The sequence below is a fragment of the Giraffa tippelskirchi genome, chromosome 5 (genome assembly GCF_054371585.1).
Source record: "Giraffa tippelskirchi isolate mGirTip1 chromosome 5, T2T-mGirTip1v1.2.pri, whole genome shotgun sequence".
Taxonomy (NCBI): Eukaryota; Metazoa; Chordata; class Mammalia; order Artiodactyla; family Giraffidae; genus Giraffa; species Giraffa tippelskirchi.
This window is the reverse complement of record NC_137279.1, coordinates 145,856,699-145,883,273: the sequence shown is the minus strand read 5'-3', so window position 1 is coordinate 145,883,273 and position 26,575 is coordinate 145,856,699. Positions and strand designations below refer to the sequence as shown.

The 26,575-nt window shown below is 36.8% G+C and overlaps 1 protein-coding gene across 9 annotated transcripts in view; it reads right to left on the bottom strand.

Moving 5' to 3' along the window:
- Positions 1-26,575, bottom strand: part of LOC145506180 (uncharacterized) — a 300,106-nt gene that overhangs the window by 215,092 nt on the left and 58,439 nt on the right. For 3 of the 9 annotated variants that reach the window (XR_014053602.1, XR_014053600.1, XM_081490206.1), the window contains exon 2: positions 2,402-2,449. The exons of the other annotated variants lie outside the window; for them this stretch is intronic. The gene's annotated coding sequence lies outside the window, so the exon portion shown is untranslated. The remainder of the gene's footprint in view (positions 1-2,401; positions 2,450-26,575) is intronic. 9 annotated transcript variants of the gene reach the window in all.

Below are 26,575 nucleotides of genomic sequence, written 5' to 3'. Positions count from 1 at the left end.
TTGGAGTCAGAGAGTTCCAAAGTAGAATCTTTGCTTTATCATTTATTAGCAGTATGACATTTATGTTTCCACTTTGAGCTCATCTTCTTAGAGATAGGGTTATATTATGTAGGTTCAGTGAGACAGCACATATAAAACAGTGAATATTTATTCCAAAGATTTTTATTACTAAGTGCCTTTAATATGCGAGGGTCTGTGTGAGAAATTGTGATTAAAAGATGAGTAGACACTAAAACACAATTCTATATCAAAGGAACTAACAACCTGGTAGCAATAACAGGCATTTAAGTGAGTACAATGCAATAATAATAGAAGCAAGCAGAAGATGCAGATGAAACGTAAAGGTGGGAATGAATACCCATTTTAAAAGGTGTGAAGGAGGGTGGGTATTTAGGAAAAACTTCCTGGAGAAAGTGACATCTAACATTTACAAGTGCTCAGTAGGTGTTCCCTCCTCCTTACACACATATTTATTATGTATAGGACCATGAAAACCTAAAGATCACTACGTCCAAAATGGATATTTCAGGGGAGGGGTTTTGAGGAGTTGCTCAAAAACCGATTATAGTCCCTATGTGTTTTTCTCTTCTTTCTATTTTCTGGAATCCTAGAATTTTAAAGCTGGAAAAGGCTGTAGAGTTCCAATCCTAATCTCAAAATTTTATAGATGAGAAACTCAAAGCCCAGAGAGTTTCAATGATATATTGTCCATGACCACACAGCTGGCAGAGCTGACTGAAACTAAGATCTCTTTTATTCCAATTTTATAAACCCAGAAACAAGCACCAAAAACAACAAAACTCCTCTAGAAAAGTTTTTGGCACAGAATAATTATCTTCAGAGCAGTGACAGCCTGCTCCTCTTCCTCATATGGTTCGTTAGACGTTTCTTTAACAACGATCTTGTTATAGTCCACTCACAATGACAACTCTTTCCTCTGTCACTTATCCCTAGGTTTTCTGAGAATTTAGGTTAAATAATACTGGTAAAAAATTATCATCAATCTTTATTAATGCTGATAACAACTACTGTCTTCAGGTTATTTTACATTTTTTATAGATCCTTAACATGTTCCTTCCAATGAATATTCAGGGTTGAGCTCCTTTAGGATTCATTGGAAGGACTGATGCTAAAGCTGAAGCTCCAATACTTTGGCCACCTGATGCGAACAGCCAACACATTGGAAAAGACCGTGATGCTGGAAAAGATTAAAGGCAGGAGGAGAAAGAGATGACAGAGGATAAGATGGTTGGATAACATCACCGACTCAATGGACATGAGTTTGAGCAAACTCCAGGAGATACCGAAAGACAGGGAAGCCTCATGTGCTTCAGTCCATGAGGTCACAAAGAGTTAGACACAACTTAGAGACTGAACAAAAATAAACATGTTCCAAATGGTATAATTAATGGTACAAATAATGCCTTGACTTAAAATTGACATGACACAATGGGCAGTAAAAGCAGTTTTCAAGCAATGTTTGTACCTTTTTAAAGTACAGAAAAGTATAAGAGCCATTGGACTTTGAAGGCTGATACATAAGGAAAAGAGAGTGCTTCTGTCAATCATTTGATCTCTGAGATACCTATCTTATTAAACCCAGGCTTCAATGGTTTTACTCATTGACTGAGTGAAAACATAACCATGCTGTTCCTACAAAATTATTATGAGCCAATAATGTTTTTTATTTTGTCTTTAAACTTTCCTTTCTGAATATGCAAAATATTTTTCTTAAAATCTTCTTTCTTTCATCATTTTTAAGCAAAGCCTTTAATACAAATAGGAAGAGGCTTATTTTGATTCCACAAAGATTACTAAGAAAATCAGGTAAAAGTACTCCAGAATTTTAAGTTAGTTAAGGCTAAATCAAGTATGTACTCTTTTGCTTATTTAAATAGCCGAGTGCTTTTAGTTTTGTTTCTGATCTTGGCCTACGATGATTTCAGTTGTCTGCAAAGCCCAAATTTCCTAGGTAATTGCTAACTCTATAATCTACCATATGAAAAATATTTAGCTAAAAACATACACATAAGTCTTCTGATTTTGTATGATAAATTTATGAGCGGTATAAATTCATGATTAGAAAAAAAGAAAGGAAAAACTTGTGCTGAAACTGGTCAACAACTCTCCCGCCATCTTTTTCGATAAGGTAGGCCTGAAAATTCAAACACCTACGTTTCACTTATCTTGAGCAGTTATTTTAGAATAAGTATTTACAGGTTCCCTTATACAAGGAATATGAAAAACAGTAATTCCAAAAGGGCTGCAAAGAGCTAAAAAATATTTTTCTTTTCCTCTTGCATGTTTATAAATGTGCTTTCACAATTGCATATGTCAAACAGAATTCAAGCTTTACAATAAGGTGCTTATTATCTATTTATAGGGAATGATAGCTACTTACCATGTCCCAGAGGTCTCCAAACATCCTACCAATTTGGTAATAATCCATCTATAAAAAGGAATCGAGGGGGGTAAATCTGGTATTTAATTACTTAAAATATAAGTCACATTATTAAGAATGATGAAAGATGGCTTAGAGAAAGTAAGGTACACAAACATCCTCTCTTAGTACAGAAGAATAAGAATGCATATTTCCTCAAAATAAGGGGGCTACTCAGCTATACCCAGTACCATCTAATTGAGGGCTATCTTAAGGTTTGGTTCCTTTCCTACTGCCATCCCGCTTCTGGAAAAGGATCTATTCATAGTGAAGGATAAAGGTTACTGAATAAGACTATTACAGAAAGTATATAATTTAGAGTCATTATATCCTACATCTATATAATTTCTATAACTGCTTAGTATAAATAATAGAAAACACTTCAGTATGTTGGTTCTGTGTGTTTCCCCATTATACTATTTGTAAGTCACAGTCATTCATTTTTAGCCTAAACTTTTCTTTGTACATATATTAAAAGCCACAGTCAAGTTAGATTAAGTTCGGATATACATTATGCAAAGGTCATCTAGAAGCTTAAGTACACAAAAACAACCAACCCTCAGAAGCTAACTCATGTAATTGTTAGTTTTCTACCTTCCATAACTTGTTACTAGAATGTTTTTTTTTTTTTAATCTTAAAATGCTCGCTGAACAATGCTTGTTTAGGGATAAGAAAATCTAACAGATGTTTTGCATTTTGCATTGTATTGTTCACATTTCCCTTTCTCAAAGACAGATATGTAGCCAATAAAGTTTAAGTATACTGTAAAAAGCCTAGCAACGTGGAATGTGATTTGTCACCATTATATTCCACATGGCAGGCAAGCTAACTCCATTGTGAATTTTGCATCAGCCAAGCAAAAGACTGATTAAGTGAATAGTTCAAATTTTAAAAGTCTACTACAAAGGCATGTGTTAAAAAGTCATGTTCTAAATGAAGCTTAACTCACAGTGCGTGAAGTGGCTATCATCCTTTTTTGAGCTGGGTTATATAATGCAAAGAAAGCTAAATCTTCAGCCAGAGTTAGATTTGAGTTCTTCTCCACTGATGTGCTGTGCAGCCTAAAGGAAGTCACTTAACCTCTTTGTATCCCAATTTCTCATGCTTTTTTTCTATTATCAAATGAAGTTAATTTATAAATAAGTTAAGTGGGGAACACTTTGAAAAATTGGAATTTTCAAATAAACACAGATAATTACTATTATTATCTAGGCATTTCAAGATAAGAATCTTTGGTTGCATGCACACTATAGACAATTCAATAATTTGCTCAATTTCAGGTTTGAGGTATAAAATCATATGGATAACTGCAGACTTTTCCTCTTCCAAGACCAGTCTATATAGCAAAAACAGTGTGGAGAATTTGTACGTGGACATATCTAGATGGCCACACTCAAACCAGGCTAGAAAATCTCACTGTCAGTTAATAACTTCTTTAAAAGCCTGATGTTTTCTGATCATAGTTTAAGAAACTCAACCATCATCGCTGGGACTTCCCAAGTGACTCAGTGGTAAAGAATCCACCTACCAATGCACGAGATGCAGGAGAGGTGGGTTCAATCCCTGAGTCAGAAAGATACCATGGAGGAGGAAATGGCAACCCACTCCAGTATTCTAGCCTAGATAATCCCATGGACAGGAGAGCCTGGCCGGCAACAGTGCATGGAGTCACAAAGAGTTGGACGTGTCTAAGCACTCTTGCACAATCATCATTGTTCCAGTAAATCTCCCCTGGTTAATTCATTACTGAAAACTTGGCTGTTGCATTAGTCCATTTGAGGTACTATAACAAAATAGCACAGATTGGGTAGCTTATAAACAACAGAAATCTCTTACAATTCTGGAGGATGGACATCTAAGATCAAGGTGCCTGTGTGGTCAAGTTCTGGTGAAAGCCCTCTTCTGGGTTACAAACTACTGTATTCTCTCTGTGCCATCATCTAATAGAAGGGACCAGGTAGCTTGTGGGTTCTCTGTTTTAAGCACACTAACCCAATTCATAACCTCTTAAGGTTGTGGTTAGCAGATGTAAGCTTTTATAAACAGAATGGATAAACAACAAGGTTCTACTGTATAGCACAGGGAACTATATTCAATATTGTATGATAAATCATAATGGGAAAGAATATTTTCAAAAAGAATGTATGTGTGTGTATATATATATATGTATATATATGTAACTGAGTCACTGTGCTATAAAGCAGTAAGTAACACAACATTTTAAATCAATTATACTTCAGTTTAAAAAAGACTCCACATCCTAATCATCACAGTGGGCATTAGGATTTCAATGTATAAACTTGATAGGGGGGGACATAAACATTTAGGCCATAGCACCTTCCAACTAAACTGTAGTTATAACAAAATGAAAAAACTGAAAGTCAGCATTTATAAAAATTGAGCACTTTCTCAGAAAAGAGACACATCTGAAGATGTTATTCCTTCTTCTTTCTAGTATCACACATTAACCATTTTTTAAAAAAATTCAGTGTCTGGTCATATTCCATTATTTAATCCATTATTGGATAATGGATTAGCCAATAATTATTCCATTATTCCATTATCCAGCTATGGCTTTAGAAATATGAGAAGAGGGAAAATTAATAGATTGTAACTATCCAGAATATCACATTAGAAACAGAAAATATTTTGATATCCTAGAAGGTACTCTAGTGCTCTTCAATAAAGAATAAACCATAGTGATAGACCCATATTTTAGATATTATAAGATGAATGGCAGACCTTCAGTGGAAGTTTTATATATAACTATAACTCCAAGAGAAGTATAATGCCTTAAGTTCAGTGTAATATCAAAGTACTGCTCCAAATTTCAAGACCAAAAGAATGCTAGAAGTAAGCTGACTTTTCACACAAAGCTAAAAAGAGACTAAAATCTCTTCTAGTACAAGTCTTCTTCTGTTTCTTTTGTACGTCTACTAACACCTCAGCTAGAGACACATTACAAATTTACCAAATGGTTATGGCCATGATCTGAATATTTATTTCCTCCCAAAATTCACATGGTAGAATCCTAATGCCCAATGTGGCTGGTGTTAAGAGGTGAATCTTTGGGAAGTGACTAGGTCTTGAGGATGGAGCCCACATAAACAGAGTTAGAGCTCTTATAAAACAGACCTCACAGAGCTCTCAAGTCCCTTTAACCACATGAGAATACAACAAGATGTCTGTGACCTAGAAGGACCCTCACTTGATCATGCTGCCACCCGTATCTCAGACTTCCAGCCTCCAGAACTGTAAGAGATAAATTTCTGGTATTTATGAGCTACCCTGACTATGATATTTTGTTATAACAGCCCAAATGGACTAGGACAGTTATTGCTTGAACAAAGGATACAATAAACAAAATTTCAAAAACTGGAATTAATTTATATTAGAATTAATGTCATCAGGAATGAAGCATTCTGATTAATCATCAGCTTTGATAAAATGTTGTGTTATCCCAAACAGTACTGTCTCTCAAGTCACTAGAACATGTTAGAACTTTCCAGAACAAATTGGATTTTTATTTGCCAGATAATATGTTAAACTCTTTCTCTGTATCAACTAGCTAAAACCTTTTTACAACCTATAAAAAAAGATATTATCCCACTTTACAAAAGAGAAAACTAGGCAGAGAGCTTGAAGGTGTTGAAGCCAAGATTCAAATTCAGTCTGGTCTAACTACACCCCATAATCAGACCCATGTCTCTGAATACCAATTGTTATGGCTTGAAACACACAGCAGAAAAACACCTGCAATTGACAGGCTGCAGAAGAAGTAAGCTTTATTGTTCCAAAGTCCATATCCCCAGAGTTTAACAGCTGGTAGAACACCCAAAAGAAAAAAATCTCTGGTTAAATCTGGCTAAGTGAAGGAAAGTTTGAAGCACCTGGCAGGGTTGCAAGCCAGAAAATGTTGATCCAATAACCTGCCTGTCTCTAACAGCTAATCTTGCAGAAGGATTAGCTGACTGCGGTTCTGATGGGAGGCAGCTGTGCAAGGTTGCTTCTTGGTAGCCAGATTTATACTATCTCCCTTTTATGGAGGGACATGCTACACTGCCCCATGCTCTAAGGTCAGCAGCAGTTCTCACAGGCCTTTCCAGCCACTTCCAGGCCAACTGGCTGGGGACACATGACAAGAAGAGCAACTAAGCAACTTGTACCTAAGCTTACGAGCTGGAGTGTATTGCTTACAAAAATGCACAACCACCAGACTTCCAAACAGATGTAGCAACACACAGCCAGACTATAAGGATTGCTTTCCTCTGCTCTGCATAGTGGCCAGACCAAGGAGTACAATTGCCAACCACAAACCAGCTACCACAGGTGGAATGTCCAGTGACTCTAATCTGAAGAACTGTATCAGAACATTTCTTTCACTCTTTGGTCCTTTTCCATTAGCTATTGAGAAGCTTCTTGGGCAACTGAAAACAGATGCCTTAAAGAAAATATTATTAATATCTTCATCCGTGGAAAACTGAAACTCTCTATAAAATGAATGTGATTTTTTCCTTCAAGTGAAAAGAAAAATAAGAACATCAATAGGAAAAAATTTCAATTCAGAATGCCACTCTTTGAAATATTAAATACCACTATATGGTATCAATGCACTCATTAATAAAGAAAATATATTTGTTGGTATGTTTAAATATATATAAATCATATTATATAATTAGAAATGAAATTTGCATGATTGTCTCTTACTTTCTTGAGCTTGGACAATAGATTTCAATTTATGACTTCTCAGCTACATAAATTAGCTTTATTTATTTGAAAAGAATATCATTTGTACAAAATTTTTATATGGTTCCTACAGTGCAGCATTTTTCCTCAAAAATTTAAATATAGCTGCATTTAGCACTGTAACTCCAAGCTGAGAAATGTGTGAGTGTAAGCATCACTAAGAAAATAATAAATTTCTTAGAGAAAAATAAACTGCCTTTTTATGAACATTATGTCACAAAATCAAGAAAATATAATTACCTTAATTTTTTAATTAAGGATTTAAACTATTCTCTATAAAATCCCTATAAAACATTCCTCACTCTTTCATATAGCATATTATCCATTATGTAAAAGGAATATGCTTGGCATTTTAATTTTCTTTATCAAAAAATGACTGTAACTATTCTATCTAATAGAAATATTCCAAGTCTACAAATTCCTCACCCTTCCATCTTTACATTTAAATCTCTAAAATAACTTCATGTGATAATTTAGTCCATATGCCCAGAATGTCTATGTTTCTCTCTATAACTGGTCAGATTAATTAACAAAGCAGCTCCAAAAATTTCTCACAGCAGTACTGAAGGAAAGATCTGCAAAAGTGAAAAAGAATATAGATTTACAGTGCTCCAAAGTCTCTGTCAAATGTCTACCTTCGCATTCCATACCCTCCTATTTCTTCACACTTCTTTGAGGTAAAGAAAGTGAAAGTGTTAGTCACTTAGTCGGGTTTGACTCTTTGTGACCCCATGGACTGTAGTCCGCCAGGTTCCTCTGTCCATGAGATTTCCCAAGTAAGAATACTGGAGTGGGTTACCATTTCCTTCTCCAAGGGATCTTCCTGACCCAGGGATCAAACCCAGGTCTCCCACATTGCAAGAAGATTCTTTACTGTTTGAGCCACCAGGGAAGCCCTCTTTGAGGCAAAAATCAGCACAATGCAGTCAGTGCATGTGATCTCTACAATGAGAATTCCTGGGTTTGAGGACCAGCTTTATTACTTACTACCTGGATAACCTTGGAAAAGTTGCTTGATCTTTTCAACTTCAGTTTCCTCTGATGTAAACTGACCTAAAGAAACTACTGACCACATAAATTTATTGTGAACATCAAATAAGATAATGCAAGTAAAGCACTTACTTAATAAAACTGCTTACAAGTAATCCACTTAGTCAAAGCTATTGTTTTTCTAGTAGTCATGTGAGCACCGAAGTATTGATGCTTTTGAAATGTGGTTTCAGAGAAAACTCTTGAAAGTCCTTGGACTGCAAGGAGATCAAACCAGTCAATCCTAAAGGAAATTAGTCCTGAATATTCATTGGAAGAAATGATGTTGAAGCTGAAACTCCAATACTCTGGCCACATGATGCAAAGAACTAACTCATTAGAAAACACCCTGATGCTGAGAAAGATTGAAGGCAGGAAGAAAAGGGGATGACAGAGAGTGAGATGGTTGGATGGATCACCAACTCGATGGACATGAGTGTGAGCAAGCTCTGGGAGTTGGTGATGGACAGGGAAGCCTGGCATGCTGCAGTCCATGGGGTCACAAAGACTAAATCAGACACAACTGAATGACTGAACTGAACGGTAACTACATTTAGATTCTATTCTTACCTTTGTAAGATGGCCCAGGGGGCTTCCCAGGTGGCACTGGTGGTAAAGAACCTGCCTGCCAATGCAGGAGACATAAGAGACACAGGTTCAATCCCTGGGTCAGGAAGATCTTCTGGAGGAGGGCATGGCAACCCACTCTAGTATTCTTGCCTGGAGAATCCCATGGACAGAGGAGCCTGGTGGTCTACAGTCCATAGTGTTACATGGAGCGAGACGTGACTAACACAACTTAGTATGCACACACAAGATGACCCAGGAGACTTGAGGAGACATATTTATATTAGTGAGAAGGAGAACAGATTGGAGGAATAAGATTTGGTCACTGGGTCTAATGTTGCTTTTAATGATATACAGTTAGTACCCTTGAGTAATGTCATACAAGAATGAATTAAAAATAAAATTCTCTGCTTACAAGAAGACAATCTGATGGTCAGCTACACAGATTTCAAGAGCATTGCTGAAAAAATGACGTGAGGCAAGTAGAGCTAGACATCCTCATAGGGCTACATTTTCCCATCAGCCTTGGTAAAAGTGAATAGGGAATAATGCAAAAAGGAGCATTTCTGGAATGATGAAGTAAAGACCTCCGACAATCTACTCTTCTATAAAAATCATGTGAACACTGGAAATACCTGCCAAAATCAACTTTTTCAGAACTCTGAAAATTAACCAAAGGCTTGCAACAATTCATGGAGACTTTATTTAAAAAACAAACAAAAAACCACACTGACTTCCAATGACCACTAACCAGATAGACAGAAACTTGAGTGGCAACATACAATAAGAAATACAAATTTTAGGGAATTCATCCCAAAAAGTCAGTTAACAAAGAAACAACAACTAATAAGAATAACAACAAATCCTAGAGAGAAGAGGATCCAATTTCAAGAGTTATCACATTATTTTAAAAGTCTAGTTTTAAACAAAATGGGAGTCATGCAAAGAAACAGGAAACTATGGACCATACACAGGGGTAAAAAAGCAATAAACAGAAATTATACCTGAAGAAGTTCAGAAGTTGGACTTACTAAACAAAGACTATAAATAAGCTACGAAATCTGCTCAAAGAACTAAAGGAATGATGTCTAAAGAACCAAAGAAGTTAAAATTATGGGAACAATCCCTCACCAAAAAGAAAATATCAATAAAGAGATATGAATTATTTAAAAGAAGCTAATAGAAATTCTGGAGTTGAAAATTATAACTAAAATAAAAAATCTACTGAAGGCTCTCAATACAAAACTGGGAAGACTAGTAAAAGGAAGAATCAACAAATTTGAAGACAGGTCAATGAAATTATCCTGGAGAAGGCAATGGCACCCCACGCCAGTACTCTTGCCTGGAAAATCCCATGGACAGAGGAGCCTGGTAGGCTGCCGTCTATGAGGTCGCACAGAGTCGGACACAACTGAGCGACTTCACTTTCACTTTTCACTTTCATGCATTGGAAAAGGAAATGGCAACCCACTCCAGTGTTCTTGCCTGGAGAATCCTAGGGACTGGGGAGCCTGTTGGGCTGCCGTCTATGGGGTCGCACAGAGTCGGACACGACTGATGAGACTTAGCAGCAGCAGCAGTAATCAAATTATCCAATCTGAAGAACCAGGGAAAAAAATATGAGGAAAAAAGTTAACAGTGCCTCAGAGACCTACAGGACATTATCAAGCAAACCAAGATGTGTACAATGGGAGGATAAAGAGAAAACAACAAAACAATGTTTGAAGAAAAAAAGGTCTAAAAGTTTCTAATTTTATGAAAAACATTAATCTACACATTTAAGAAGCTCAGTGAACTCCAATAAGATAAATTCAAAGAGATCTATCCTTAAGTATATCATAGTCAAAATGTTGAAAACCAAAGACACAACAGCAAGAGAGAAACACTCATCACATGCAAAGAATCTTCAATAAAATGAACAGCTGACTTTTAAACAGCAACTCTGGAGCCTAGCAGGCAGTAGGAGTACACATTCAAAGTGCTGAAAGAAAAGGAATGCCGACCAAAAATTCTATAAATACCTAACTATTGTTCAAAAATGCAGCAGAAATTAAAACACTCTAGATTTTTTAAAAACCACAGATATTTTGTTACTAGCCCTACAAGAAATATTAAAAGGAGCGCTTAGGGCAAAAATGAATGGATACCAAATAGTAATACAGATCCACATAAGGAAATAAAGTGTATCAGTAAAGGTAACTACATATGTAAGCATAAAAAACCATTAAGTGTATTTTTGTTTGTAACTATTTCTCTCTATTATTTAAAAGACAACTACATAAAGTAATAATTATGTGTTGAAGAGCTTATAATGTATAAAGATGCAATATGTTTGATAATAATAACACAAAGGAGCAGGAAGAAATGAAGCATTATTAGAGCAAAGTTTCTATATACCATCAAAATTAAGTTGGTATTAACCTGTACTATATTGTTTTAACACAAAATGAGAATTGTGATGCCCATGGCAACAAATTTTTAAATATATATAGAGTAAAAGAAACAAGTGATTTAAATTGGCATAGAAAATATCTGTTTAATACAAAATAAGGCACAAATAGAAAAATAAAGGAATAAAGAAGTCACAAAACATAGAACACAAATAGAAAAATGTCACACATAAATCATATCTCATTATAAATTACATTAAATATAATTGGATTAAACACTCTATCAAAAGGTAGAAATTGGCATAATAGTTTAAAATAATCCAAACATCTCCTGTTTAGAAAAGACTTTCATAATTTACAGATACAAATAAGTTGCACCTAAAAGAACTGAATATACCATGCAAACAATAACCAAAAGAGAGCTGGAGTGACTAAGCTAACATCAGACAAAACAGAGTTTAAGATAAAAATATCTGCTAATTCAAAGAAGTAGATTTTATAGTGGTAAATGTGTCAGTCCATCAGGAAGACATAATTACTACAAACCCATATGTACTTAGCAGCCGAACCTCAAAATATATGAAGTAAAAACACAGTATAAATGGGAAAAACAGACACAGCAACAATAATAGACTTCAGTCTTTCACTTTCAATAATAAATAGGATAAATAGAAGATCATCAAGGAAATGGAAGACCTGAACAATACTATAAACCAACTAGACCTAAAAGATATCTATAGAACAAGAGAACATGCTACTCAACAGCACAATATACATTTTATTAGGTGCATATGGAAAATTCTTCACAATAGACTATATTCTCCAACCACAAGAGGATGAAATTAGAAACCAATAACCAAAGGAAATTTGGGGAAATTTACAAATAAGTGGAATTTAAGCACACTTTCCTAAATATCCATTGGGTCAAAGAAGAAATCAGAAGGGTAAATTTAATTTTGAAATGAATGAAAACAAAACCCCAATATGCCAAAACTTATGTGATACAAATAAAGCAGTGGTTAGAGGAAGATTTAAAACTGTAAATGCCAGTATTTTTTTTTTAAGATGAAAGATCTAAAATCAATAACCTAAACTTCATCTTTAAGAAACTAGAAAAAGAAGAGAAAATTCAACCCAAAGCAAGGAGACAGACGGAAATAATAAAGATTAGAGCCAAACAAATGAAACAGAGAGTAGAAAAACAACTTTAAAGATCAACATGACCAAAATTTGGTTCTATTAAAGATCAAAAAAATTGACAAAACTTTAGCTAGAATAGGCTTCCCTGGTGGCTCAGATGGTTAGAATAATCAAATAAAAAAGAAGGCTCAGATTATAAAAGTTGAAAGAGGGGTTGTTATGTCAACTTAAGAGAAATACAAAGAATTAAAGGGGAAAAAAAGAATAAAAAGAATTATACAGGAAAAATAACAGTGTACCTCAAAATTAGATAATTTAGAGAAAATGGAAGATTTCCTAGAAAGACACAGAGTAAATATACAGCAAGTAAAAGACTGAATTCATAATTTTTTAATTTCCCATAAAAGAAACCCCAGGCCCTGATGATTTTACTGGTAAATTCTATAAATGTTTCCAAAAAATTAATATCAATCCTCCAAAAATTATTCAAACAAAGAAGCAGAGGGAACATTTCCCAAGTTACTTTATGAAATCAGTATTACCCTGATACCAAAATCAGACAGAAGACATACAAGTAAAAAATAGCCAATACCCTTTATGAATAAAGAGGTAAAACTCTTCAACAAAATACTAGCAAACTAAATCCAGCCATGTATAAAAAGGATTATACACCATGATCAAGTCAGATTTATTTCAGAAATACATACTGCTTTAATAGCTAAAAAGTAACCAAAGTTTAGTTGCTCAGTCGTGTCCAACTGCAACACCATGGACTGTAGCCCACCAGGTTCCTCTGTCCATGGAATTCTCTAGGTGAGAATACTAGAATGGGTAGCAATTCCCTTCTCCAGGGGATCCTCCCACATTCTTTACCATCTGAACCACCAGGGAAGCCCCAAAATCAATCAAGGTAATTAACAAATTTAACACTTTTTTTGAGTGTAAAAATACTCAACAAACAAGGAATAGATGAAAAATTCCTCAGTGTAACAAAGGTACAAACTTCCCATTAAAAATAAATAAGTCATGAAGATATTATGTACAGCATGGTTACTATAGCTAATTATGCTGTATTGCATATTTGAAAGTTGCTAAGAAATATCTTAAGAGTTCTCATCATAAGGAAGCAACATTTTTATAACTAGGTATGGGGAGAGATGTTAACTAGATTTATGGTTGTGATCATTTCATAATATTTACAAATACTGAATCATTTGTTATTCTCCTGAAACTAATATGAGGTCCTATGTCAATTATATTTCAATCCTTTTTAAAAGTGAAAAAGGTATGGTTTACTTTTGAAAGTGTGAATATACGCCATGTTTTGCTTCCCTCTTGACCTTCTTTAACAAATAGTCAGACTTATGTTAGGTAGGCCCTAACTCGACAAAAACAAGCAGAGGGAGGGAAAGTAAGAAGGTTGCACTTGAATAAACTGCCAAAAGTGTCTCCAGCCAAGATCCCAATCATAGGTAGCACTTGACAGATTCAGAAAACAATTTCTGGGTCCATCCAAAAACCCATGTCATGAGAACAATTTATCCCTCTTATCTTTTCTTAAGAGAAGTTATGAACAGAAGTAAAGAAAACCAGATTGCTCCACACCAGAACAGGTAAACAGACAGTCCTAAAACACAGACCGAAGGTAGCTCTAAAAACAAATGCAAGTCATCCTGAAATGTTTCAGTGCTGCTGCTCACTACAAAAATCAGCAGCATCCATTTTCCAATTTGTACTTACTGGACTCTCTTCTCTCAGCTCTACTAATGGAAAGAGGCAGGAAAGCTGGTGGTTTAAACCTCAGTTCTACTACATAAGTTGTGTGACTAGAGGAAGCCTTCCAAGCTCTATGAACCTCAATGTCTTCATTTCTAAAATAAGGATAAACAAGGTCTGGTCTGCCTAGCAAGCAGCATGGTTTGAAAATCAAATCATGTATATGAAAGATATAATGTATTTGAAAGAACTCGGTAAATTATAAAATTCCACATAAAATAATTCCAAGAGTTAAGATGTTTAACTGTACACCTCTGAATCCCTTTACAGTAGCAGAGAGGATATATTTTGAATTAATGATTTAGAGTACCTAAATAGATATCTTCATTTATCTGGCCAGCCAAAGTGGACAGTATCACTCCAATATATATCCTACCCCTTTCATTGTCTTACCTCTCATTTTACAGTGAGCTGTTCTGAGACGCAGAATCACATGGTTAAAAGATAGGCTTGATGACTAATGGAGACCTGGAGCTCTGATCATAATTTACTGTCTGACCTTAGAAAATTACTTAATCCCTTTGTTTGAGTGTCATTATCTATAAAACAGTAGTAATTAAAACTACCTTATCTGCCTCATAGAGTAAGACCGAGAGTCATTTGAGATTATACTTGAAAGTAAGGTCTTTTAAGGAGACAAACTGTTAAGTAAATGCAAAGGACTAGTAACATAGGGTTCTTAAAAAAATAAATTTTATATATCAAACATCACTCTTTATAGAGTCTACCTATACATTACTTCCAGAGCAATATAAAATTTGATACCTTCCATGTGACAGCCTTTCATTTATTTACTGTTCATATATTTATTAAGCATTGTATGTAAGATATGTTCCTTTATAGAAGATGGAAACCTTGAGCTTTGAGTGAGAGGTACTTGAGTTGGAATCCCAGATGTGTCATTGTGTGACTTTAAGGAAATTACAGAATGTCTCTTACCATTGGTTACCTCTCATCCAAAATGAAAGTAATACTCCACACTTTGTGAGATTGTTGGTTGTATCTTAAAGAATATTTTATATATGAAATTACCTGGTAGAGCACTGGCCCATAGAACTGTTTACTAAATGTAGCTCCTATTACTATTATTTAAGGTATACTTCCCCATATCCTCCAACTCAAGAATTCTTAATCTAGATGCCATGAATCTCTTGCAATGGCACACAAAACTTTACATATATATGCAATGTACATTCTCGTGGGATCAAGTCCGTAACTTTCATCAAACTGTAAAAACAGTTGTTTCAATGTAACACTTTAATGTGATTTCCAGCATAGAACATAATATCACAAATGTTGACTGACCAATGGGCAAAGTTGAAGCCATTATCTCTCTTGGCATAGCCCCTTCCCACACTCATGGAAGACATCGGTAATCAATCACTAAGCTATTTTCCTCTGAGTCCTGAAGTTAATTCACAATTTTCAAAAGATAGCTCTAGGCAGATTTTACCAGAGGAATCTCTAAAGATGAAATAAGTTTGACATCTGGATCTGGAATATGTCTAAATTTTTTCCTTTTTCTTTCATTTATCTAATTTTGAAGTTAGTCACCTAAAAATATTTCTATTAAACTTTACATAAAAGTGGTTAATGATTCTTTGAATCATGGCAGGTAATAAATAGATCTAGTGTATACATAATAATGAGATGGATACAGTTTTTTTTTTAATTGGGGTATAGTTGCTTTACATTGGTTTAGTTTCTGTGGTACAGCGAAGTGAATCAGCTATAAGAATACATTCCCCTCCTGTCTTTTTAAAGAATTACACATGTGACACATGTGACTCGTGTGACGCATGTGACACATCCCTGTGAATGGTTTCCCTCAGTGCCCTCTAAGATGACTTCTGTAGTACTCAGCTCCTGAACGGCATGAGGCTCGCACTCCCTAAAGCCAACAGCATCTGGTACCACCCATGAATGGCAAGGTGATCAAACCAGTCAATCTTAAAGACAATCAATCCTGAATATTCACTGGGAGGACTGATGCTGAAGCTGAAGCTCCAATATTTTGGCCACCTGAAGAGAGAGCTGACTCACTGGAAAAAGACCATGATGCTGGGAAAGATTGAAGGCAGGCAGAGAAGGGGATGACAGAGGATGAGATGGTTGGATGGCATCACTGACTCGATGGACATGAGTTTGAGCAAACTCCAAAAGATGGTGAAGGATAGGGAAGCCTGGTGTGCTGCAATCAATGGGGTTGCAAAGAGTCGGACATGACTGAAGAACTGAACAACAACAGTTAGACAAACAACTCACCCACCTGTCTTTTTGAAACAGCACTCTCTCTAATGTGAGCTGAGAGTCAGGGTGTCACGGGAGAGCACTCTTAAGATTCTTAGAGCTCCTTTGTCTAGCTGTAAATGTCTCTGAGGCATCATTTTTATCCTTTCTCAGATTTAAACAAGAGTCCTGTAGCTACACACTTGATCTGGTTTTTACCCTGAAATTTACTGGTAGTTGCCTGAATTTGACCCTTGTCCTAAGGCCTTTTGTTTTCTTTCCTTTTTTATGGTAAAGACTGCTTTGTTGGTGGCAGTTAGTACAAGTCAATAAATACTGATCCCCAAGAACCTAGCTATTTATCAGTCCGCAGAGAGCTGAATGAAACTGAACCGACTGCTGGAAGGATAAACTGAAGCCAGTCCTTCGTCTTGGGAAATGAAGCCACAACCAGCTGATATATGGCATATGCCATTCCACCAACTGCAAGAATCATGGTGGCTCTTTATAGGAGGGTGTCAGCTATCCCACCCTTCAGATGCACTGGAATTCCATTATCCTCCTGAAACATCTTTTGTTTCTCTGGAACCTTATTTTCAAACTTCCTGTGTGAAGCAGTAATTATGGTCCTCTGGATAATCTGATGAAGAGCCAGCAGATTCCACAGCATCTTTGCTCAGTCACTGCACTAATGGCAACAATTCACTTCTTACTTTCAGAGCTTTTAGCCAGGAGAGATTAAGTGAGAAATAGTTTCATCTTCAAACTCAGCAACTCCTGGCTCTTATATATTTATTTCCTCTAAATTGTGCTTGAAAATAACTAAAATAGTCAGGAGTGAGAAATGTATATCCAGTATCACCATACCATTTTAACATCTGCATTATAGACTGTATCTTGTGCAATATGGTAAGGAAAAGAGACTAGAGACAAAAAGAATTAGTATGGAATAAACAAAAAATGTCATTATTGCAGATAATATGATTTTATACCCAAAGAACACATGAGAAATTATAAAACCTAGTAAGAGTGTGCAGGAGAAATGTTGGCATAAGATGAACATAGAAAAATCAATAGCAACAAAAACATTAAAATGCCTAGAAATAAAAGATGTGTGGGCCCTTAATGGGAAATCAAACTGTTGTTTGTATACATGAAAAACGTTCTCAGAAAAGACTAGATTCTTTCCCATTAAGATCAAGAACTAGGCAAGGATGTCTCTCCCTACTACACTTATTTTACATTTACTGGACAGCCTAACTAATGAAATAAGACAAGAAAAGGAAATAAAAGGTATACAAATCAGAAAGGAAGAAATAACACTCTCATTGTTCACAGATGACATGACTGTCTACACAGAAAATCTTTTTAAAAAATCAACAACTTCTGAAACTAAAATGCAATTATAGCAAAATTGTAGGATATAAGGTTAATATCCATGTGTAAATGATGAGTTGCTTCAGTCATGTCTGACTCTTTGTGACCCTATGGACTATAGCCCCCAGGCTCCCCTGTCCATGAGATTTTCCAGGCAAGAATACCAGAGTGGCTTAGCTAGAACATGGAAGCAACCTAGATGTTCATCGACAGATGAATGGATAAAGCTGTGCTACATATACACAATGGAATATTACTCAGCCATAAAAGGGAACACATTTGAGTCAGTTCTGAAGAGGTGGATAAACCTAGAACCTATTATACAGAGTGAAGTGAGTCAGAAACAGAAAGATAAATATCATATTCTAATGCACACATATGGAACCTAGAAAAATGGTTCTGAAGAATTTATTTACAGGGCACAATGGAGAAACAAGCATAGAGAATAGACTTTTGGAGATGGGGAGAGGGGAGGAGAAGGTGAGATGTATGGAAAGAGTAACATGAAAACTAACATTACCATATGTAAAATAGCCAAAGGGAATTTGCTGTATGGCTCAGGAAACTCAAACAGGGGCTCTGTATCAACCAAGAAGGGTAGGATGGGGAGGCGGATGGGAGGGAGGTCCAAAAGGGAGGAGACATATGTATACCTATGGCCGATTCATGTTGAGGTTTGACAGAAAACAACAAAATTCTGTAAAGCAATTATCCTTCAATAAAAAAATAAATTAAAAAAAAAGTCAATTGTGTTCTTAAATACCAGCAAGGAACAATTAGATATTGATATTAGAAATAATACGATTAAATTTAGTGCCCAAAAAAGAAATATTTAGAAGTAAATCTGAAAAAATATATAAAAGATCTATATGAGGAAAATTACAAAATTCTCATGAAAGAAATCACCAATCTGAATAAACGGAGACTTTCCATGTACAAGGATAGAAAGACATAATACTGTCAAGATGTCAGTTTTTCTCAATGTGATCTATAGACTCAACACAATCCCAATAAAAATTATAGCAAGTTATTTTGTAAATACTGACAACTGATTTTAAAGTTTATATGGAGTGGTAAAAGACCCAAAATAAACAAAATATTGCAAGAGAAGAACAAATTCAGAGGACTGATAATACCCAACTTTAAGACTTACTAGAAAGCTACAGTTATCAAGACAGTAGAGTAATTGGTAAAAGAACAGACAAGTAAATCAGTACAGCAAAATAGAAAGCCTAGAAATGACCAAAACAGGAGCAAAGGCAATTCAATGAAAAAGGATAATTTTTCCAACAAATGGTCCTGGAACAATTGAATGCTGACATGTAAAAAATAAATATATATAGGTACAAACCACACATCTTTCACAAAAGTTTACTCAAAATGGATCATAGATATAAATACAAAATGTAAAACTACAAAACTCTTAGAAGATAACACTGGATAAAATTCAGATGACTTTAGATTTGTTAATGACTTTTTAAATACAACAGCAAAAGCGTGATTGATGAAAAAAATAATTGACAAATGTGACTTCATTAAAATTAAAAACTTGACTATATGAAAGACACTAAGAGAATGAAGACAAGCACTAGACTGGTAGGAAATCTCTGCAAAACACCTGATAAAGAACTGGTATTCAAAATATACAAGAACTCTTAAAACTCAATTATAAGAAAACAACAAAATTAAAATATGAGCAAAAGATATGAACAGACACTTCACCAAAGATATAGAGATGGCAAATGAATACACACATAAAAATTCAGATCATATATCACCAGGGAATTGCAAATTAACTAATAAGATACCACTGTGTGTGTGTGTATATATATATATTCAGTTCAGTTCAGTTGCTCAGTCCTGTCCGACTCTTTGTGACCCCATGGACTGCAGCACACCAGGCTTCCCTGTCCATCACCAATTCCTGGAGCTTACTCAAACTCACGTCCATTGAGTCAGTGATGCCATCCAACCATCTTATCCTCTGTTGTCCCCTTTTCCTCCTGTTTTCAATCTTTCCCAGCATCAGGGTCTTTTCAAATGAGTCAGTTCTTCGTATCAGGTGGCCAAAGGATTGCAATTTCAGCTTCAGCATCAGTCCTTCCAATGAATATTCAGGGCTGATTTCCTTTAGGATGGACTGGTTGGATCTCCTTGCAGTCCAAGAGACTTTCAAGAGTCTTCTCCAACACCACAGTCCAAAAGCACCAATTTTTTGGTGCTCAGCTTTCTTTATAGCCCAACTCTCACATCCATACATGACTACTGGAAAAACCATAGCTTTGACTAGACGGACCTTTGTTGGCAAAATAATGTCTCAGCTTTTCAATATGCTGTCTAGGTTGGTCATAGTTTTTCTTCCAAGGAGCAAGTGTCTTTTAATTCCATGGCTGCAGTCACCATCTGCAGTGATTTTGGAGACCAAAAAAATAAAGTCTCTCACTGATTCCTTTTTTTACCCATCTATTTGCCATGAAGTGATGGGACCAGATGCCAACTGGCTAAAATCCAAAACACAGCTCCAAGTGAGTGTGTGTGTGTGCTCAACTGCACAGTCATGTCCAACTCTTTGTAACCCCATAGACTATAGCCTGCCAGGCTCTTCTGTCTTTGGGGTTTTCCAGGCAAGAATATTGGAGTGGGTTGCTATTTCTGCCTCCAGGGGATCTTCCTGACTCGGGGATTGAACTAGCATCTCCGACACTGGCAGGCAGTTTCTTTACCACTGAGCCACCTCAGAGTCTGTGGAGCAACAGGAATTCTCATTCATTGCTGGTAGGAATGCAAAACTGTACAGTCACAGTGGAAGATTATATGACAGTTCCTTATGAAACTAAACATATTCTTATCATACAATTCAGTAATCATGCTCCTTAGTATTTATACAAATTAGCTGAAAACTTACATGTACACAAAAACCTAAACATGTAGGTTTACAGCGGCTTTATTCATAATTGCCACAACCAGAAGCAGTTAAGATATTCTTCAACAGCGAATGGATAAACAAACTCTGGTACATGCATATGCTGTTGCTGCTGCTGCTGCTGCTGTTAAGTCCCTTCAGTCATGTCCAACTCTGTGCGACCCCACAGACGGCAGCCCACCAGGCTCCCCCGTCCCTGGGATTCTCCAGGCAAGAACACTGGAGTGGGTTGCCATTTCCTTCTCCAATGCATGAGAGTGAAAAGTGAAAGTGAGGTTGCTCAGTCATGCCCGACTCTTAGCGACCCCATGGACTGCAGCCTACCAGGCTCCTCCGTTCATGGGAGTTTCCAGGCAAGAGTACTGGAGTGGGGTGCCATTGCCTTCTCCGGTACATGCATATAACAGAATATTATTCAGTAATAAAAAGAAATGAACTTTTAAGCCATGAAAATACATGGAGGATACAGAAATGCATATTGCTAAGTGAAGATGCCTATCTCAAAAGACTATATACCGTATGATTTCAAATATATGACACTGTGGAAAAGACAAAGCTGTAGAGACAGTAAAAAGCTCAGTGGTTGCCAGGGTTTGGGAGGGAGGGATGAATAGGTGGAATGCAGAGAATCTTTAATGCAGTGAAACTACCCTGCATGATACTGTAATGGTGAATTCCTGTCATTATATATGGGTCAAACACCACTGAAAACAGAATACAGAGTGAACCCTAAGTAATCTACAGACTTTAGTTAATATTATGTAAGTACTGGCACATAAACTGTAACAAATTCATTATTTTCTGCTCAATTTTTCTATAAACCTAAAACTGCTCTAAAAATAAAGACTATTGACTTTAAGTGCAGGGAGAACAATATATCATGTCCTTAGATGGGAGGTCTTAGACATAAAGCAATTCTCCCTAATTTGATCTATATAGCAAGGGTTACTACAGACAAAATTCCATTTTTTTTTCATGAAACTTGGCAAGTTTCTACTAAAATTCCTATGTTAGTATAGAGAGCCAAAATAACCAACATGATTTTGAAAGAAAGAATCAAAGAGCTAACTGTATTAGTTATCTAACACTAACTGTGAGGCAACAGTAATTCTGATAGTGTGCCAACTACATGTAAGTAGACTAATGAAACAGAATAAATTAAAAGGTTGATGTGGACATATAGATATTTTATTTGTGACAGAGAAACTGCTGGAATAAGGATAGATAAACAGCTATCCACATTAAAAAAAAAAAAAAAAGATTGTTTTGGTCTGTGTATAACTCACCACACAAAAAGGTAAACTTTAGATGCACTAAATGCCTAAATGTGAAAAATATAGCTATTACAAAAAGCTATAGAAGGCTTTCTTTATGTCATAAACATACTGTATCAGTCAGAGTTTCAATCATACGGACACACGTGGTTTGTGATTTATCATGTGAATTTGACTTTATGTGACTGTGGAAGCTGGTTACCCAGTTTCCGTAAGCCTGCTGTGTCTTCCCATGTGATGCTGGAGCTTTAAGGCCACGGGGCAGAAAGTTGGGAAGGCCAGATAAACATGAAGCAACAAACATATAGGTGTCCTATAGAAACCGGGGCTCTTCTTCAATGGAGCTTTTAAAACACACACATCTGGCCCAGGCGTTAGAGCAACTAAAGAAAGATTCAGGAAAAGGCAGAGCAGTTACAGCCTGACTGTTGCTTCATGCCAATGAAGCGACCTGTTAGATATGCGATAAAATGTCTGAGCTACAAAATGCCTATTGCTACACTTCAGTCTCCAAATCTCTCACAAGAATCTCTTTATGTGGCCTACCTTAACTGAAAACACAGGAATGCAGCTCAGCCTACTGAAACTGATACATTATAATGCCACCAGTTAGGAAAGGATTTATTATAAACACCCCAAAAGGGGGCACACACCATAGAAGAAAAGACGGATGAACATTAAAATGATAAGCTTCTATATGTCAAAAGGTGTGATAAACAAAGTTAAAAGATAAGTCTCATACTCTTAAAAGAAATTTGAAATTTTTGTAATCACAAAAATATTCACACCCTAATATTTTAGAAGTTTCTTCAAATCAATAAGAAAAAGCCAAGCAACCCAACAGGTCAATAGACAGTTCAGAGAAGGAAAATTTATAATGGACAATGAAAACATGATCAACCTTATTAGTAAACCAGAAAACAAAAATTAAATAACAATACCCTCCAGCCTGGCAGAAAAAAAACAAAAAACAGTAAACCTGAAAACAAGCATTAGTGATAGATTGCTGTTAAAGTGTGTGATGGTACAACCACTCTGAAGAGGCAATTTCAGTTTATATGATATACTTTATACAGTTTATGTGATATACTTTATACAGTTTATGCATATACTATAGAACACAGCAATTTTTCACTGGGTTCTTGGCACAGAGTTCCTAAAACTTCGGCAAATTCCAAGGTGGCAAGAATACTAGGAGCATCTTTTGTTCTAATATGTGTGGCACAGATGGTAAAGAATCTGCCTGCAATGTAGGAGACTGGGTTCAATCCCTGGGTTGGGAAGACCCCCTAAAGAAAGGAATGGATACTCACTCCAGTACTCTTGGCTGGAGAATCCCACGGACAGAGAAGCCTGGCAGGCTACAGTCCATGGAGTCTCAAAGAGTCTCACACGACTAAGCAACTAACTTTCCCTGGCACAGGGATCCTAAAAACCTTGTGAATCTCTGATAAGAGCACTAGGAGCATCTTTTGTTCAATGAGATGACTCTAGATGGGCTCCTGGATGACTCCTGGATAGGGCTGGTCACCAGAAAGATCAAGTCAAGATAAGATATTAAGAATTTTCAGCTCTCCCCTTGATCCTCTAGAAAGTGGAAAGGGACTGGAAATGGAGTTTATGACTGATCATGTGTATATGAGGAAGCCTCCATAAAATCCCAGTATTACTGGGGACAGGGAGTCTCCTGACTAGCAAACATACACATTCAGTTCAGTTCATTTCAGTCACGCAGTCGTGTCTGACTCTTTGTGACCCCATGGACTGCAGCACACCAGGCTTCCCTGTCCATCACCAACTCCTGGAGCTTACTCAAACTCATGTCCATCAAGTCAGTAATGCCATCCAACCATCTCATTCTCTGTCATCCCCTTTTCCTCCCACCTTCAATCTTTCCCAGCATCTTTGAAAATCCCAGGGTCTTTTCAAATGAGTCAGTTCTTCGCATCAGGTGGCCAAAGGATTGCAATTTCAGCTTCAGCATCAGTCCTTCCAATGAATATTCAGGACTGATCTCCTTTAGGATGGACTGGTGGGATCTCCTTGCAGTCTAAGGGACTCTCAAGAGTCTTCTCCAACACCACAGTTCAAAAGCATCAATTCTTCAGCACTCAGCTTTCTTTATAGTCCAACTCTCACATCCATACATGACTACTGGAAAAACCATAGCCTTGAGTAGGCGGACCTTTGTTGGCAAAGTAATGTCTCTGTTTTTTAATATGCTATCTAGGTTGGTCATAACTTTCCTTCCAAGGAGCAAGCATCTTTTAATTTCATGGCTGCAATCACCATCTGCAGTGATTTTGGAGCCCAGAAAAATAAAGTCACCCACTGTTTCCCCATCTGTCTGCCATGAAGTGATGGGACCGGATGCCATGATCTTAGTTTTCTGAATGTTGAGCTTTAAGCCAACTTTTTCACTCTCCTCTTTCACTTTCATCAAGAGGCTCTTTTGTTCTTCTTCATTTTCTGCCATAAGGGTTGTGTCATCTGCATATCAGAGGTTAGTGATATTTCTCCCAGCAATCTTGATACCAGCTTGTGCTTCATCCAGCCCAATGTTTCTCATGATGTACTCTGCATATAAGTTAAATAAGCAGGGTGACAATATACAGCCTTGATGTACTCCTTTTCCTATTTGGAACCAGTCTGTTGTTCCATGCCCAGTTCTAACTGTTGCATCCTGACCTGCATACAGGTTTCTCAAGAGGCAGGTCAGGTGGTCTGGTATTCCCATCTCTTTCAGGATTTTCCACAGTTTATTGTGATCCACACAGTCAAAGGCTTTGGTATAGTCAATAAAGCAAAAATAGATGTTTTTCTGGTACTCTCTTGCTTTTTCGATGATCCATCGGATGTTGGCAATTTGATCTCTGGTTCCTCTGCCTTTTCTAAAATCATCTTGAATATCTGGAAGTTCATGGTTCATGTACTGCTGAAGCCTGGCTTGGAGAATTTTAAGCATTAGTTTACTAGCGTGTGAGATAAGTGCAATTGTGCAGCTGTTTGAGCATTCTTTGGCATTGCCTTTCTTTGGGATTGGAATGAAAACTGACCTTTTCCAGTCCTATGGCCACTGCTGAGTTTTCCATATTTGCTGGCATATTGAGTGCTGCTACTGCTAAGTCACTTCAGTAGTATCCGACTCTGTGTGACCCCAGAGACGGCAGCCCACCAGGCTTCCCCGCCCCTGGGATTCTCCAGGCAAGAATACTGGAGTGGGTTGCCATTTCCTTCTCCAATGCATGAAAGTGAAAAGTGAAAGTGAAGTCATTCAGTCGTGTCTAACTCTTAGCGACCCCATGGACTGCAGCCTACCAGGCTCCTCCGTCCATGGGATTCTCCAGGCAAGAGTACTAGAATGGGGTGCCATTGCCTTCTCCAATATTGAGTGCAGCTATTGTTAAACTAATTAAACAAAGTGGCCATTAGAGTGAGCTGCCTTCAGTGCCTTAGTAGCCTACTTAAGTAAACCAAACCTAAGCCTGAAATGTCTCAAGGTGATGCCAACTAAAAATTAGAACTTGCCATCTGCCTCTACAAGGATTAAGTCACAATTACTGTAGCTGCTGACCTTCAACACACCCTGAAAGAAGTTCAAGGTGGAGATCAGGAATGAGGCACTCCATGCTCTAGGAAAAACTGCCAGAACAGGCCTTCAGACAGATATTTTCAGGAGAAGATTTTATGAGCCCAATTCCTGCATCTTCTTATATCTAGAAAAGCATTAAACTCATTACTGATGATGCCTACTTCTCATGACTGAGCAGCAAGCCTCTGCCAAAATGAGTGCTTAATTGTACATGTGCCTCCTTCACTAATATCATATATAATACTGACCTCTCCCCTACCTCTTTGGAGCAGTTTCTCAGAGCTATCTGAAATGCTATCTCCTGAGCTATAGTCCTCATTTTTGCCCCAAATAAAACAAACTCACAATTCTCACATTATGCATTTTATCTTTTTAGTTGACAGTTAAGAAATTGGAACCTAAGGACAACCAATCACAGACAACTAGGCTTTCCCAAATAAGGGAACCACTTAAGCAGCAGCCAATCAAATAACAGCTTTGCTTTGTTTCCACCTCTTCCCTATAAAGGTCTTTCCTTAGTTCCTGTTGGTGGAGTGCTCCTAATCACTTCTGGTTTGGTGCTGCCCAATTCAAATCAATTTTTGCTCAAAAAAACTCTTACATATTTTAATATGTCCTAGTTTAATCTTCTAACACTATATAGCAATAAAAATAAATTAACTACATCTATTGTATCACTTCCCAGGTGGCAATAGTGGTAAAGAATCCGCCTGCCAATACAGGAGATGTGAGACTTGGGTCTGATCCCTGGGTCAGGAAGATCCCCTAGAGGAGGGCATGGCAATCCTCTTCAGTATTCCTGCCTGGAGAATCCCATGGACAGAGGAGCCTGGCAGGCTAGTGCCCATGGTGTCATAAAGAGTCAGACACGATCAAGGCAACTTAGCACTGTATTACTAGGCATAAATTTCAAAAAGTAATGTTTACTAGGGCAGTTTCCAAGAGATGCATAGAGCAGGATAAACTGTGGAAAATTCTGAAAGAGATGGGAATACCAGCCTGTCTCTTGAGAGATCCGTATGCAGGTCAGGAAACAACAGTTAGAACTGGACATGGAACAACAGACTGGTTCCAAACAGGAAAAAGAGTAC